Source organism: Populus nigra, chromosome 8, assembly GCF_951802175.1.
Source record: "Populus nigra chromosome 8, ddPopNigr1.1, whole genome shotgun sequence".
NCBI classification, from domain to species: Eukaryota; Viridiplantae; Streptophyta; class Magnoliopsida; order Malpighiales; family Salicaceae; genus Populus; species Populus nigra.
The window spans coordinates 12,641,061-12,659,635 of NC_084859.1; the positions used below are offsets into that span (position 1 = coordinate 12,641,061).

At 40.4% G+C, this 18,575-nt stretch overlaps 1 pseudogene; it reads left to right on the forward strand.

Moving 5' to 3' along the window:
* Positions 1–14,024: 14,024 nt before the first annotated feature.
* LOC133701455 (disease resistance protein RPM1-like) lies at positions 14,025–17,390 on the forward strand (annotated as a pseudogene).
* The last annotated feature ends 1,185 nt before the right edge of the window (positions 17,391–18,575 follow it).

Here is an 18,575-nt window from a genome sequence, read left to right on the forward strand (position 1 = left end):
ACCAGTGGCTAGAGATATGAATGAAGAGGAAGATTGATGTATTTTTATTTTTTATTTTGTACCATCTTTTTAAGAGATGTATTAGCCAATATTAATGAAAAGGGGCTTTGACCCATCTTTTGTAAAAAATATATAAGCCTACCAAAGCAGCAGCTTGAGCAGAAACTACTCCTGATAAGGAATGCGACAAAAAGAGTCCATGCCCATTACACAAGAGGAATGTTGGCCATCGATCGTTTTTTTTTTTGAAAAAAACTCATATGCATTCATACATTGTTTCTTTATCATACATTCATTTACATTTCTTCATGCATCCCAGACCGTGAAACATAGGTCCCACATCCAAAATCCACAACACTCGGTCTCGAGCAAGAATGGAGAACGAAGAGAGAGCTCACTTAGAGTCACATTATCAGACCGAGTTGGAGTCCGTAAAGAATGAAGTTTCTCGGCTAACCGACTTACTGGAGCAACTTCTAAGAGCTAAGAATGGGGAGGGAACATCAGCACAACAGCTTGAAGGAGTACCAGCAGTTCACATTCCTCAAACATCTCAAAATCAGGGGGCAAACTCGGCCAATGGGCAGCAGTTTGTACCTGTTACTCCTATTCTACCAACTCATGCTCCAGTCACTGTTGACTTAACAGCGGAAGGAACCCCAGATAATAGGTCTCCCAGTCTGATGGACCAGAACAAGTTATTTGCTTTGGAAGAAAGATTAAGGGCAGTTGAGGGTAATGATTGGTTTGACCCTATGCGAGCAGCTGAAGTGTGTCTGGTACCAAACATCGTGGTACCAAAAGATTTCAGGATACCAGAGTTCATTAAGTACACTGGTTTGGAATGTCCAAACACCCACCTTCGTTCCTACTGCAATAAAATGGCAGAAGTGATCCGCGATGATAAGCTGCTAATCTATTTCTTTCAGGATAGTCTCTCAGGGTCCGCTTTGAGTTGGTACATGAGGTTAGATAGTGTCAAGATCAGAAGCTGGAGAGACTTGGTGGAGGCTTTCCTCAAACAGTACAAGTTCAACATGGAAATCGCTCCTGATCGAACAAGTCTAATGGCAATGGAGAAAAGGAGCCAGGAGTCGGTAAGGGCTTATGCGCAAAGATGGAGGGATGAGGCCATGCATGTCCAACCCCCTTTGATAGAAACAGAAATGGTGAGCTTGTTTGCCAATACCTTCAAGGCACCTTATTATGAGCACCTAATGGGTAGCTCCTCTCAACATTTTTATGATGCGGTACGCATAGCTGAGAGGATAGAACAAGGGATTAAAGCTGGGCGAATAGCAATGCCAGTAGAAAAGAAGGGTTTTATTGGAAGAAAGAGGGAAGGTGATATTAACCACTTGGAAGGCGGGTATAGGGGCAAGAAAGTAGATTCCCACAATCCACAAGTACCTACCTCTCAATTCTCACACATGAACTTTAACCAACCTTTTTCCCCTAATCGAACAAATAACCAGTCAAACCACCAAAATCACTACCAAAGACCCTATATAAGATACCCTTCAGAACAACTACCGCCACTACCCATGCCTTTGAAGGACATGTACGCCAAACTATTGAGCATTGGGCACATCGCTCCTATCCCTACACTACCATTACAACCACCATTCCCAATTTGGTACAAGCCCGAGTTGACTTGTGAGTATCATGCGGGTAATCCCGGGCATGGGATTGAAACCTGTTACGTTTTCAAGAAAAGGTTGTTGGAGCTTATTAAGATAGGATGGGTATCCTTTGAAGACAAGCCCAACATTAATTCAAACCCATTGCCTAAACATGCCTCAAGCAGTAGTGGAGTAGGCATGATAGAGGTGGGAAATCAATGCAAGATGTTGAAGGTGTCTATGGAAAAGATGTACGACATGTTAGTACGATCAGGATTTCTAGAGGCAAATGTGGGAAGCCATCCGGCGGGAGGTGATTATTGTGAGTTCCATGGAAGAGATGGACACCATATTGAAGATTGCATCGAGTTTCGTGAAAAGATTGCCAAAATGTTAAAAATAGGGCAATTGAGAATTGAACCCATGGAGAGCAGGGGTGAGGTAAGCATGATGGAAGGTCAAGATGAGATGACAGGAGTATGCAGGATCCAACAAACGGCTAGTGGGCCCCCAAGGCTAATCTTGGTTAAACCATCCTACACCAAAGGGAATCACAATGCCATGCCTTATAATTATGGTTATACCTCCAACGTTCGAGCCCCTCTTCCTTTGTTCCAGACTGAGATAAGTGGTTTGACCAGGAGTGGTCGTTGCTTTACGCCCGAAGATTTGAGGAAGGCAAAGGGCAAAGAAGTGGTAGATCTGGACAAGACACTAGAAGTTAATAAGCCGGTAACGGAAGAGGAGTCGAATGAATTCCTGAAGTTGATCAAGCACAGCGAATATTGCATCGTAGATCAACTAAAGAAGACTCCAGCTAGGATCTCCCTGATGTCCTTAATACTCAGCTCTGAGCCGCATCGAAACGCCTTGCAAAAGGTATTGAATGAGGCATATGTACCCCAAGACATTGAGCATAAAACCATGGAACATCTAGTAGGGAGGATCCATGCAACTAACTACCTCTACTTCACGGCTGATGAACTTGATGCTGAAGGTACCGGACATAACAAGCCCTTATACATTACGGTTAGGTGCAAGGACTGCCTCATAGGAAAAGTACTCATTGATAATGGCTCGGCCCTTAATGTATTGCCAAAGCATATTCTGGAAGAAATGCCGATCGATGAATCCCATATAAAGCCAAGTACTATGATGGCTAGAGCGTATGATGGCTCGCCTAGGCCAATAATTGGGATTTTAGAAGTGGAGCTATATGTGGGACCACAATTGTTCCTAGTAACACTTCAGGTTATGGATATCCACCCTTCCTATAGTATGTTGTTAGGAAGACCTTGGATTCACGCAGCAGGGGCAGTAGCTTCGTCATTGCACCAATGCCTGAAGTATATCATGAACGGGATGTTGGTAATTGTCAAGGCCGAGGAGACAGTATCCATGATAAAGAATGTGGCTGTGCCTTTTATCGAAGCAGATGATTGCAAGGATAACAATATCCATGCTTTTGAGATTGTGAACACTGACTGGGTGCCGGAGAACACAGTGCTAAGAAGGCCAAGGATCTCAGAAGCAGCAAGGATGGCAAGTCTATGCTTTTTGGACCGCGGGATCCCATTTCAGTATAACCTCATTATCGGGATACCAGAAGGGGTTAGTCCGACAATGATGAAAAATACTGCTCAAAGATTTGGGTTAGGGTATCAACCCAGCCAAGAGGATTATCGGTGGGCTGCTGGTCGAAGAAGGGCAAGAAGGATGGCTAGAATTAAAGGAAGAGAGCCTGAGGAAGAAAAGCTAGAAATCCCTCCTCTTAGCGTGTCATTCCCAAAAGCTGCATACATAATGCAAAATGATAGAGAAGTTGAAAGCCTTGATCAAGAGTTGTCAAACATGAGCATAAATACCTTGGGAGAAAACAAGGTGGAAGGAGATAACAAGAAGGCAGTAGCAAGAAAGGGAGATGAAGCACTCCCACAACTAACGGTCTACACCATAGAAGACGTCTCCGCCAAGACCTTTGTGCACAAGTTGGCTCCGGACGAGAAGTTTCAGAACTGGGTGATCCAAGAAGCTCCAGTAGTTTTTAAAATGTAAACCCACTTTGGTTGTCTTAACATGCTTTTGTCATTGCTTTGTTTGGTTTTTTTTTTTTTTTTCTAGTCGACAATCAAGGCTCGATTGTCAGCTAGATTTCGTGTTTGTCATGGAGCCTACCTTTTCTTCAAATAAATTATGAGATCATGCACTTTTCGCAAATTGCCTTCTTTTCTTATGCATTTACACCAAACACTTCCCGCTTTCAGGAATCCTGAAAGCGGATCTCCTACAACATCACATACATTTAGCATCAAGAATAAATGGCCAAACTTGAACGAACATGTGATAGCTATGGAAGAAGAAGAGTGGGATAAAAGCAATATCAGTGAATTCACCAGGCTAGTAGAACAACAGGAACAGACTTGGAAACCTGCTGCAGAGGAACTCGAAACCATCAATGTAGGCAGTGATCAGGTCAAGAAGGAGTTGAAAATAGGTACCCTAATTACTTCTGAACAAAGGATAAAAATGATCGCCCTATTACAAGAATATTCAGATGTCTTTGCTTGGTCCTATGAAGATATGCCTGGTTTGGATACAAATATTGTAGTACACAAGATACCGTTGGAGGAAGGTTGTAGGCCAGTCAAGCAGAAGCTGAGGAGGGCCCACCCAGATGTTTGGATGAAGGTCAAGACAGAACTCGAGAAGCAATGGGATGCTGGCTTTCTAGAAGTAGTTAGGTATCCACAATGGGTATCTAACATTGTTGTGGTGCCTAAGAAAGAGGGGAAGATTAGAGTGTGCGTGGATTTTCGAAATTTGAATAAAGCCAGCCCCAAGGATGATTTTCCGCTACCACACATAGATGTTCTAGTGGACAACGCTGCCCGAAGTTCCACGTATTCCTTTATGGATGGTTTTTCAGGATACAACCAGATAAAAATGGCTCCAGAGGATAAGGTGAAAACAACTTTCGTCACACCTTGGGGTACATTCTGCTACAAGGTCATGCCATTTGGATTGAAGAATGCAGGAGCAACCTATCAAAGAGCAATGGTGACTTTGTTCCACGACATGATGCACAAGGAAATTGAGGTGTATGTAGACGACATGATTGCCAAGTCTAAAAGGGGAGAAGATCATGTTGAAGTTTTGAGGAAGTTGTTTGAGAGGTTGAGGAAATATGAACTAAGGCTTAATCCTGCAAAATGTTCATTCGGAGTTAAATCGGGCAAGCTGTTAGGATTTATGGTAAGTGATAGAGGTATAGAGGTGGATCCAGATAAAGTAAGGGCCATCCAAGCCATGTCATCCCCCAAGACAGAGAAAGAAGTAAGAGGATTCTTGGGAAGGTTAAACTACATTGCTCGGTTTATAGCTCAGCTAACAACAACGTGTGAACCTATATTCCGACTACTAAGGAAAAAGAATCCTGGAACCTGGAATGAGGAGTGTGAGGAGGCATTCAATAAAATCAAGCATTATTTACAAAATCCACCTTTACTAGTTCCTCCGGTATCAGGAAAGCCTTTAGTATTATATCTCACAGTAACTGAAGCAGCCATGGGATGTGTATTAGGACAACATGACGAAACCGGAAGGAAGGAAAGAGCCATTTATTACTTAAGCAAGAAATTCACTGAATGTGAGTCTAGATACACGGAGATAGAAAGACTTTGTTGTGCATTGGTGTGGGCGGCAAAGAGGTTGCGACATTATATGTTATACTATACCACTTGGTTAATTTCAAAAGTGGATCCTCTGAGGTATATTTGTAACAAGCCCTTTCTCTCAAGTCAAATTGCAAGGTGGCAAGTTTTATTGGCAGAATATGACATAGTATATATGACAAGGAAAGCCGTGAAAGGAAGTGCAATCGCGGACCATCTGGCCGATAATGCTGTTGAAGACTACGAACCTTTGGATTTTGACTTCCCTGATGAAGATATATTGTCAATAGAGAAAGAAGAAGAGAAGACAGATTGGTGGACGATGTTTTTTGACGGTGCAGTAAATGTATATGGTAATGGGGCCGGTGCAGTAATAATCTCTCCCGATAAGAAACAGTATCCAGTTTCGGTTAAACTGCATTTCGAGTGCACCAACAATACAGCTGAGTATGAAGCTTGTATCCTCGGTTTAGAAGCAGCATTAGAGTTGAAGATAAAGAAGATAGATGTATATGGAGATTCAATGTTGATTATTTGTCAGGTTAAAGGGGAATGGCAAACCAAGGAGGAAAAGTTGAGGCCGTACCAGGAATACCTATCCATGTTAGCAAAGGAATTTGAAGAAATTAGATTCACCCATCTGGGAAGGGAAGGGAACCATTTTGCGGATGCTTTGGCCACGTTAGCTGCTATGACTACCATTGATCCCAAGTGCAAGGTACAACCGGTACACATTGACATTAGAAACGACCCAGCTCACTGTTGCTTAGTTGAAGGAGAGATGGACGGACAACCTTGGTATTATGATATCAAGAACCTTGTGCAAAATCATGAATATCCGGTGGGAGCTTCCAAAACAGATAAGAAAACCTTGAGAAGGTTGGCTATGGATTTCTATTTAGATGGAGAGATTTTGTACAAAAGATCATTTGATGGAACCCTGCTAAGGTGTTTAAATGAGGCAGATGCTAGAAAGGCATTACGGGAAGTCCATGAGGGGATTTGCTCAACCCATGCTAGCGGGCATATGATAGCGAGGAAAATCCAAAGGGCTGGCTATTTTTGGATGACACTAGAGAAAGACTGTATCGACTATGTCAGGAAATGTCATAAATGTCAAGTTTACAGTGACAAGGTCAACATGCCGCCAGCTCCGCTATTTAATCTGATATCTCCTTGGCCGTTTGCAATGTGGGGAATCGACGTGATCGGTCCTGTTAACCCAAAAGCTAGCAATGGTCATAGATTCATCCTTGTAGCTATTGACTACTTCACAAAGTGGGTGGAAGCCAGTTCATATGCCCACGTAACACAGAACGTAGTGAAGAGGTTTATAGAGAAGGACTTGATTTGTCGATACGGTCCTCCGGAAAAGATAGTGACAGACAATGCACAGAATTTCAATGGCAAAATGATAGCAGAGTTGTGTACTAAATGGAAAATCAAGCATTCGAATTCTTCACCATACCGACCTAAGATGAATGGTGCAGTAGAAGCTGCCAACAAGAACATCAAGAAGATTATTCAGAAAATGGTAGTCACATATAGAGATTGGCATGAGATGTTGTCATTTGCTCTTCATGCATACCGCACTACGGTCAGGACCTCGACCGGGACTACCCCATATTCTCTGGTGTACGGTATGGAGGCAGTGATGCCTTTGGAAGTGGAGATCCCGTCGTTAAGAGTGTTGATAGATTCAGAATTAGAGGAGGCCGAGTGGGCCAAAGTGAGATATGAGCAACTGAACTTGATCAGCGAAAAGAGGATAGCTGCAATATGTCATCACCAACTTTACCAGAAACGAATGGCCAAGGCATATGATAAAAAGGTTAGACCGCGGTTGTTTCAAGAAGGGGATCTAGTATTGAAGAAAATATTGTCGTTACCTGGAGACGATCAAAGCAAATGGGCACAGAATTACGAGGGTCCTTACGTAGTAAAGAAGGCATTCTCAGGAGGAGCGTTGAAGTTGGCTAGAATGGATGGAGAAGACCTAGCTCGACCTGTGAATTCTGACTCTGTAAAAAGATATTATGCTTGATGTAGGCACCTAAATCAATAAAGCAAAGTTTGGCCATTGACTTCTTTCTCTTTTGCATTGATCTCACAACAATCATTTTTACATTAATCCCAATAGTGCATGTCTTGTTGTTATCACACCTAAAAAGTTTAGCATCGGCTGAACGAATTTCTTCTCCATACAAAAGCCTAGGCTATAATCACACCCCTACACTGGGGGCAATAAGAGATGTTTTCATGAAATTTTTTTTCGTGTAAAATGTACGGAAGCCTATAGATTGGAAAACCAAGCTAAAGCATTTGACAAAAGCATGACAAAGAGGCAATGACAAGTCATACATTTTAAGAAAAGGACTACTTGAAGAAAGTCAGAGACAACACTAGAGATGAATCCAGCATACACGTCAAAAGCAAGCGGCCAAGGAGAACAAGAAGAAGAGGATGGGGCCTATGTTTCAAAATCAGGTACGAATGCATGCATGGCATCTAATCATGAATCATTGCATATATACTGTCTGAATCATTGTAGGAGGAGTTCTTAATACATTCCAGCAAGATTGGAGACGAAGAAAGAATCATAGTGGGCGATAGCAAAGAATCACGGTTTCGAACCATAGTGGATTCTGGGACAACAAAAAGAACAAGACAAAGAGAGAAAATGAAAAGTTTTGAACCCTGCCATCAGGAAGAACGACATCGGCATCAGCTTTGGTAATAAGGAATCGCCAGACGGGATTCCAAGTTGTTTGAGATCGCCAAAAGGGATCTCGTATTTCGATATTTGTCAAAGGAGGTCGCTAGAAGGGACCTCGTATGTCAGCTTTGAATAAAAGGAATCGCCAGATGGGATTCCAAGATTAAAGGAGATCGCCAGAAGGGATCTTGTGTTTTGCTATTTGGAGGTCGCCAGATGGGACCTCGTTTTTCGTTTGAATAAAAAGGAATCGCCAGATGGGATTCCAAGTTGAAGGAGATCGCCAGATGGGATTCCAAGTTGAAGGAGATCGCCAGAAGGGATCTCGTGTTTCACTATTTGGAGGTCGCCAGATGGGACCTCGAAAAAAAAAAAAAGAAAGAAAAAAGGGGAATCGCCAGATGGGATTCCAAGTTAAGGGAGATCGCCAGAAGGGATCTCGTGTTTCGCTGTTTGGAGGTCGCCAGATGGGACCTCGTACTTCGTTTAAATAAAAGGAATCGCCAGATGGGATTCCAAGTTAAAAGAGATCGCCAGAAGGGATCTCGTGTTTCACTATTTTGAAGGTCGCCAGATGGGACCTCGTTTTTGAATAAAAGGAATCGCCAAATGGGATTCCAAGTTAAAGGAGATCGCCAGAAGGGATCTCGTGTTTCGCCATTTGAGGTCGCCAGATGGGACCTCGTATTACATGTTGGTTAAAAGGAATCGCCAGATGGGATTCCAAGTTGAATAAAGGAGATCGCCAGAAGGGATCTCGCATTTCACTATTTGGAGGTCGCCAGATGGGACCTTGTAAAAAGAAAAAAAGAAAAAAAAAAAAGAAAAAAGGGAATCGCCAGATGGGATTCCAAGTTGATTAAAAGAGATCGCCAGAAGGGATCTCGTATTTCGATATTCATCATAGGAGGTCGCCAGATGGGACCTCATATTTCATGTTGGTTACAAGGAATCGCCAGATGGGATTCCAAGTTGATTAAAGGAGATCGCCAGAAGGGATCTCGTGTTTCGTTACTTGAGGTCGCCAGATGGGACCTCATATTACATGTTGAATAAAAGGAATCGCCAGATGGGATTCCAAATTGATTAAAGAAGATCGCCAGAAGGGATCTCATGCTTCACTATTTGGAGGTCGCCAGATGAGACCTCATATTTTCATATTAGTAAAAAAAGAGAAGATAAATAATGGAATCGTCAGATGGGATTCCAAGTTGAGATTGCTAAAAAAAAAAAAAAAAAAAAAAAACAAGTATCAGATCATTCAAGCTTCGACCAGATCAGTTCCGGGAGTTTTGTTTTGGGGTTTTTTTTCTTTATAAAACTTACTGCGCAAAATCTCTGCTCCGTAAGCATTATAAAGAGGGGGCATCTGTTGTAACCCATTTTTGGGTCCCCCACAAAATATATAAAAATATATATATAGCCAAAGGAGGTTAAAAATACAAAGATTGGATTTTTGACAGTATATTATTGAAGGAGGAGAGCCCTGTTGAGAAGGAAAATTTGGATTGGAGGAGAAAAGCCCAAATTTGGATGTTTTTGGATTTAATTGGATTTTTAAATGAATTTATAGGGGATTTGATTGCAAGAAAAATTGATTTTTAAGTCAATTTGGGCTTTAATTGGAAGAAATTTAAGTTATGGGGCCAAAATATTTTTTTTAGGAATTTATTAAGTCAAATCAGGGGCTTAATTGCATAAATATTGAAGTTTAAGGGCCAATTAGGGACTTAATTGAAGAAATCCGAAACCAGGGACCAAATTGAAGAAGGCGCGTAAGTATAGGGGCTGTAATTAATTGATTCAGGGGCCTAATTGAAGAAATTGGAAGTTATTTGATCAATTGAGGGCTCAATTGCATAATTCAGAGACCAAGGACCAAAGTGAAAAACGCGGCCAACTATGGGGGCGAAGACCGAAATTCGGCAGGGATGCAATTGAAGGGACAAAAGATGATTGAGGGCTGATTTGGACTTTGGCGCGTTTTGGCGTTTTGCAGGTTTTAAATGAAACGGCGCGTTTTATCCAAAACGACGCCGTTTCATCCATTCAAAAAAAAAAAAAAAAAAAAAGAAAGGGGCAGAACGGTGTCGTTTTGAACGACACTGTTCATCTTCCTTCTTTCCCCCCCGAACATGCAGCGGGGAAGAAAAGGAAAAAGGGATGCCTTTTGTTTGAATTTTGCCGGCCACTCTCTCGCCTGGAGCCCACCGACCGGGCACAATGGCCGACCACCCACCGCGCACCACCCGCCGAACCTCGGCAGCCGCGCCCATGGCCGACCAGCCGGCTGCCCCCCCCCATGTGAGCTGTAAAAAAGGCCATGGCTTTGGCTCTATAAAAAGGACCCGAAAAGGGAAGAAACGGGAGGAGGAAAATAGGGAAAAAAACCAAAAGAGGGAGAAGAGACCCGAAAGAAGGAGAAAGAAAAAAAAAACAGAGGGGAAGAACGGAAAAAAAACAGAGGAAAGAAAAAACAGAGGAGAAGAAAAAAGGCAGAAAAAAAAAGCAGGAGAAGGAGAGACCGAAGAAAAAAAAAACCAGAAGAGGGAGAGGAGAAAACGAAAAAAAACAGAGGACGAAGGGAGAGGGAAGTGACCCGAAAGAAGAAAGAGGAGAGAAAACGGGAGGAAAAGGAAACGGAACAACCTCACTCTCTGCCACTGGAAACAGCCGCAGCACCACCGCCCGTGAGCCACCGGCCTCCGCCACAGCCTCGCCAAGACGCCGCCACCAGCCTCCGCGCCAGGTAACCCTCCTTCTCCCTCATCCTTGCGTTTTATTTTCTTTCTTTCTCTGCATGCAGAACGAATAGCGTTCTGCATGCAGGGGTGGGGGGGAAAATAATTCCCCCCGCCCGTTTTGGTCTGGGCCAGGTGGATCCTGGCCCAGTTTAGTCTTCTGGGCCGGGCCTGGCCCAGAATAAATAATAGTTTTGGGCCGAGATCGGCCCAAACCATTTTGGGCCGAAATCGGCCCAGCAACAATTGGGGCTGGGACCGGCCCAGCCCAGTTGGTTGGGCCGGACCAGCCCAGCCCATTTAATATTATATATTATATATTATATATTATTTTGTTTTAGATTATTTATATATAGATATATATATATATATAAAAATTTACCAAAATTCTTCAAAAATTATTTCAGAAAATATGTGCTTTTTATGTAATTTTATTGTATTTTTGATCAATTTTGGTTTGTATTTTTATGTTATAGAAATACAAATTCGGTTTTAAAATACCCGGTCTTCGTCAAAACATCAAAGATTTTCAAAATAAAAATGTCTTTTGCTTTCAAAAATTTCCTAAATATTTTTAAAAAATATTGTTGATTTTTCTGCATTTTTTATCAAAGTGGATTAATATTTGGTTATATTTTTATACCGTAAGAATATCAACCCAGTATTAAAATATCCGATTTACGTCAAAACATCAAAAAAAAATGTTTTGTTTTAAAATACGGCCTAGTCTCTCCAATATATATATATAAATATTACAACATCATATTTTTCATACAACAAAGAAAATTTCAAAACGATATATGTATTAGCATGCATTTTGGCTTTAATAACCAGTTTATTCAAGCCATGAGAACTAGGCCAATATTTCAAAAATTCTAAAAAAATCTTTTTGTTTTCTTTTAGTATTCGGGATTACGAATTTATATATAAAATGTTTTTCCTGATATTAAAAATATGGTTTTTTACATAGTTTTTTTTAGAACGGTTAGGTTTTACCCGATAAGATAAGGACCTCCTTATTGAGGAGGACTTTTCTTGAACCATAGACGGACCAACAACTAGGAAACACAACGAGACCTTAATTTTATCAGACAAACAAACAAAGCAGCTTACCTTAGGTAGGGCGTACTTGGGGTGCTAATACCTTCCCTTTACGCAACCAGTCCCCGTGCCCGATCTCTGAGACCAGCTAGGGTTCCTAGTAACCAAAATACTAGGTGGCGACTCCCACACCATTTTTTATTGCTAAGAGACAAAGAACTCCTTGTCTCTCCATATTTACCAGATATATCCCCCCATACACACCTGAGGGTGGACGATCGCCGCGACGTCGCGCACCCCGCGACAAAGACCGCCATCTTAAAGAGAAATTATTTATCCCAATTAATATATCTATAACCTGAAAAGTTGGTCTAGGGGATATCAGCTTGGGCTTTCTCTAGGTCTCAAGTTTGAATCCTCATGTAAACAAAAATAAACGCTCTTTGGGACATGGGCTCCATAAATTTAGAGTATATTTTGAAATTATGATTTAAAGTATTTTTTATTTAAAAATATATTAAAATAATATTTATTTTATTTTTAAAATCAACACATCAAAACGATCTGAAAATATAAAAACAAAAAAAAATTAAATTTTTAAGGAATGCAACTGCGTTCCCAAATACGGTCTTGATATGATACGCGAAAGTTGACCGATACCCTGCGTCTCCAAAAAAAAAATAAAAAATTTAAGGTATCTATACACATACAAGTTGTTGGAAAAATCAACAATAATACGGGTTATGTACTTGATGATTAATACGTATTACTACTACACGCCATGAAAACTCAAAATGACCTTTTATGACTAATATCCCCTTGGAAAATTAGAGCTGCAAAGATAATTATTTCATCGTAATTAAGGAGACATTGGTTCTTAATAACTTGTAAAATTAACCGTGAATCTGAAAGGTGGCATCCGCCGGTAAGATCAAACTGTTATCATCATCAAATGGTAACAAACTGCTGGGCAATTCAATTCCAACAATTGAGATTAGTCAATCTTTATTTCCAGATAAAGCATGAACGGATTTGTTATCTCATAACCTAAACCTAAACTGCTTGGTAAGTTTGGCAATATTCAAGTTAAAGAAAGGGAAATAGAATGAAACTTCTTGACGATGTCAAATGGCGCCGTTCTTGCATGAATATTTGTCCTGTAATTTCGCAATAAGTGGAACTTGGTAATAGCAGAGTTCATAATTTGTTGTTAATACTTGTTAATGCTCGGCATTGTCTTGGTGGTGATGAGGGATGACGAGGACGTTTCCATGGTCAAAATGTACATTGAATATGGGGTAACTTCTGGTTGTTGATTAGTGAACAGAGTGTCATATCAATGACGAGGTAGCCATCAGCTTACAGGTTGTTTTTTTTTTTTAAAAGAATATTGCTATTTGTAGCTTTCGAGAGTTTCAATTTATATTTAAAAATCTTACTTGCTGATAAGGAGAAAAAGGACGTTGTAGCTTGTTGGAGTGGATGTGTTTTCATATCTGCAATTTCCTAGAAGAAATACTGAACTTCTCAACCTCACGAACGGAGCTATTCATGTGGCATTTCCTGAAATTAAGTACTCGGAAAAGTTTATGGGTTATCTCGGGTTTACCGAACTAGTTTTGCAGGTGAAGTAAGTCACTGAAAACGTACGTGGCTTGGTTAACCAGGTTTTATCACCTGAACGTCTTGTTTGGCTCGGCTCGACTAGAAATCTGGTTTGAGTCGGGTTTGAGTCCCAGGTTTCTCGGTTTAGATTCTAGATCATGACTTTCCCGAGTCATCTCTTAGGTATGGTTGAGTTTAAGATACATGGTTTTTTCATCCCTTTCTATTAAAAAAAAAAAGAAAACAAATTAGGCTTCCTAGGTGCCTCATCATTCATGAAAATGATCCTTGGAATTTCAATTGTGACAGCAGCCGATGAAGTTTTCCACGAAAGAGAAAGTAGCTGCTTGGAACTTTCAGCGAGTGAGAGATCATCAATCATTTAACTCCCCTGCGCAAGTAATTTAAGCTCTCTGGACTCTAATTGGTAGAAATGGCCATATACTTTTGAGGCTGGCGTAACTAAAGCCAAATTGGAGAATTTCATGGAATTTACAATTTTTGGAAGAGACAATAAAAAACTACAGATCTATATTCCTGCTTACGAAAATTCTGAGTAAACTATGCTCTCAAGCAAATAAGTGAGTGGATGGTGTGTAGATAACTGATCACCAGGGATCTTGAATATTTCCTATGACAACCATGGCTAGTTGACCTAATGCGAGAAAAAACTATATAAGCCCAAAGTTGGAGTCTCAGAGTCACAGTTCAAACAACCTTCTCTTCAAGTTCCATTCCTTGAGGGGAAAAAAAAAACACAACCAAGCCTGACATTTAACCTGAACCCTGAACAAAACCAGCTGCTTCTAAATTCTCAGTTTCCTGACACATACAACAAAAATCCCATCTCCAGCCTTCTTTAAAGAAATACCCTGACATACCCATTCCTGTCACAAATCTAATGCATATATTAGAATAGCACTTCGGATACAGTTAATTTTCTGAAAAACAGAACCAACTCTATCTTGTAACCAAGCAGATCCCGAACTTCTAGCTATTTAAGCAAGGGATAAAATGGCTGAAGGTTCAGTGAACTTTCTCCTCTCGAAGCTTGCTCAAATTCTCGAAGAACAGGGCCAGCTTTTGACAGGGGTTCGGACAGAAGCTGAGTATATCAGTGATGAACTGGAGTTCATGAAAGCCTTTTTAAGAGTTGCTGATGCCATGGAAGAGAGGGACCCGAGCCTTGAAGTGCTGGTCAAGAAAGTGAGAGATATTGCTTACGAGATGGAAGATGCTCTTGATGATTTCAAGCTGCGTCTTACACATGATCGTGGACAAAGATTCTTTGCTCCTCTCCTAAGAAGTTTCGACTACTCTGTGAATTTAAGAGCTCGCCATCAAATAGCTTCAAGAATCCGAGCCATCAAATCCAGAGTAATAGGCATCTCAGAAGCACACCGGAGATACCTGATCAGAAATAATATAATGGGGCAAGGCTCAAACTTCAGCAGCATTTCAAGGCTGGAATCTCAAGGGGATGGCCTTCTGCTCGAAGAAGCTGATTTGGTGGGCATTGAAAAACCCAAAAGGCAGTTGATCGAGTGGCTTTTGGAAAGAAAATCAGGACGCGAGGTGGTTTCTGTGGTTGGGATGGGAGGGCTGGGGAAATCAACCTTGGTGAAAAAGGTCTACGATGATCCAGATGTGAAGAAACAATTCAAGTTCCGAGCTTGGATCACCGTTTCTCAATCTTTCAAGAAAGAGGAACTCCTAAAAGACATTATTCAACAACTCTTTCGTGTTCACAGAAAACCAGGTCCTAAAGATGTGGATAGCATGGACTATGATAAGCTAAGGACAGTGATCAATAAATTTCTGCAACAGAAGAAGTACCTGATTGTCTTGGATGATGTGTGGCACACAAGTGCCTGGGGTGCTTTCCAACATGCCTTGCCAAACAACAGCTGTGGCAGCCGAATTATGGTCACAACTCGTAATACTGAAGTTGCCTCTACCGCATGTATGGACTTCCCTGACAGAGTATTTCCTTTGGACCCATTATCTCAAGAAGAATCTTGGATTTTGTTCTGCAAAAAGATATTTCAGAACAATACTTGCCCTCCACATTTGAAGAATATTTCAGAAACAATTCTTGGTAGATGTGAGGGATTGCCACTTGCAATTGTCTCAATCAGTGGTGTCTTGGCAGCAAAAGACAAGAATAAAATAGACGAATGGGAAATGGTCCATCGTAGCCTTGGTGCTGGATTTGAAAACAACGACACACTGATGAGTACGAGAAAAATACTGTCACTGAGTTACAATGATTTGCCTTACTATCTCAAATCTTGCCTGTTGTATTTCAGCATCTTCCCTGCAGGTAATCCAATTAAGCGGATGAAACTTATTCGGCTATGGATAGCTGAAGGATTTGTGGAAGGAAAAGAAGGAATGACATTAGAGGAAGTTGCAGAAGACTACCTGAATGAGCTCATAAAAAGAAGCTTGGTTCGTGTAGTAAAGGCAGCCAGTGATGGACGCGTCAAAACATGCCGCATCCATGATCTTCTGCGCGAGATTATGATTACAAAGGCAAAAGACCAAGACTTTGTAGCAATAGCCAAGGAAGAAGGCATGGTGTGGTCTGAAAAAGTCCGTCGGGTGTCATTACATAAAGCCGTGCCAAGTATACAACGAAGACATGTTGCCTCTCGACTTCGTTCGGTGCTCATATTTTGGGGGGCAGATTCTTGTCCTGATTCTCCTGCGCCTAACTTGTCGTTCGGTCACCTGAGGTTGCTTAATGTGTTAGATCTGGAAGGAGCACCTCTGAAGGAATTCCCCAGCAAAGTTTCCAGCCTCTTCCTCTTAAAGTATCTAAGTTTGAGGAACACCAATGTCAATTCCATTCCAAGCTCCATTAGCAAGCTTCTGAATCTGGAAACGTTGGATCTAAAACATACTCAAATCTCTGAATTGCCTGTTGGGATTCTGAAGCTCAGGAAACTTCGCCACCTTTTGGTGTACCGTTATGAAATTGATTGTGATGACAGGATTCACATCAAATATGGTTTCCAACCACCACCTCAAATCGGAAGCCTACAATCCTTACAAAAACTCTGCTTTGTAGAGGCAAATCAAGGCGGTGATCTTCTGCTTGAACTGGGAAGGTTGAATCAGTTGAGACGGTTAGGCATTGTAAAGATCAGGAAGGAACATGGGAAGGCTCTATGTTCTTCTGTTACAAAGCTGACAGACCTTCGTGCCTTATCCATCACTTCAATCACAGACAGTGAATTTATTGATTTGGAAAACTTATCATCTCCTCCTCGATTTCTTCAGCGAGTGTACCTGACAGGACGGTTACAGAGTTTACCAGAGTGGTTGCATTCTTCGGATAGCTTGGTCAAGTTGGTTTTAAAATGGAGTCGGTTAAGTGATGATCCACTGCTATCTCTTCAGCATCTGCCCAATCTACTACACCTCAAGCTTGTACAGGCTTACGATGGGGAGATGCTGTGTTTCCAAGCTAAGGGATTTCAACGGCTCAGGTTCCTGAGCATAAATAAATTAGAGAGTCTCAGAGTGATAACTGTTCAACAAGGAGCAATGCCTTGTCTTGAAAAGCTGATCGTCCAAAGGTGCAAGGAATTGAAAAGGGTGCCATCAGGTATTGAACACCTGACCACGCTGAAGGTATTGGAATTTTTCAATATGCCAAAAGAACTCATCATGACGTTGCAAACCAGTGAAGAGAATGGAGATGATTTGAAGGTTGCACATGTTCCTGATGTTTACTCACCTACTGGAACAACGGTATATTGGATAACTTCACTTTATTCACCAAAGAGGATGGAAGTTCTTCCCTGCCTAGCCCTAGCCGTAGCAGGCGACTATATTTGGAAATAACATGTTTTGATTTGTTATAAAATATTTTTAATTTATCTCTGTGATTGTAAATTAACCATGAATAAGCTTGTCTCTGATTTTGTCTCCCTTCCCTTCGTTCTCTGTTGTGTTCTCTTAGTTTGGTGTACGGTGTGCTGTGTAAACTGTGAATATTTCTCGTTAATATTCAAATAATCTGTGTCGATGGAGGAGGGTGGAGCTAGGGTTGATTTTTCTACAAGGCTGCTATATATCATATAAAAAGCTTTCTGACTTCAGCTTTTGAATTAGTCGTCTTTGCCAAGCTTTTTATAGCATACGCATCTCGCAGCAGAAATGCTATTTAGAAGTGTTAAATTGGTAATATAAATTTTTAAATGGTTTAAATATAATTTTTTAGTTTATGTATACTCTATGGTAAAAAAAACTCATTTAAAAAAGTTAATACTATTTATTCATTGTAAAGAACTAATACAACTTCAATCAAAAACCCTTTTTTTACTAAAAATATATTAAAGAAATTTAGTTTTAATATTTTTAATTGATATATAAAAATAGTTCTTTCACGTGAAAATAATATTTTTTTAACTCTTCAATAAAGTTTTTTCATTGGAGCTGTAAAAATAAGATATGAAAGTAAAAATAAAATTATCCTTTTCTTTTACCTTTCCATTTAATATATCCATTGGAACCAATGCCCTATTGAGGAGGCCCATAGGCCGATGAGAATCACTGGCTTTAAGCCTTTAAGATACAAAACAGTCAGCATGGTACAAATCAATGAGGGTTGCAACCAAGTGTCCCCTTTCCTCTGAAGGGAGTACTAATGTTTCTTGTTTCAATTTGTATACAACACTTATAGCTTGTCATTAAGATTTATACAAATAAAATCAACATGTAAAATTGACCCATAATCAATAAAAGCATAATAAAAAGAATTCTCTAAGCCATTTGATGCTAACGGAAGCTAGGTAGGTCAACAATAACATAAAAATCATATAAAAAAACACAGAAGGCTTAATGATAAAAAAAGATTACAAACATGAACTCTGAATTCACAATTTTATTTCCTGAAAAATAAAGTATATGGTGACTGTTTTTTTAAGAGGTTTACAAGAGTTCTTAAAAAACTTTACCTCTTTAGAAATAACTAGGAATATAAAAATATAAAAGGAATAAATAAAAGCAAGAAATATGAATTAAAATATGGAATCTGAAAAACTATAGAAAAAATAATAAAATCAGAACATCAAGGCTCAAAATTTAAATGACTTATATATAAGATCGATACTTAACCCCACAGTTTTTTTTTTTTTTTGTTATTTTGGATTAGGACTTTTAATTATCA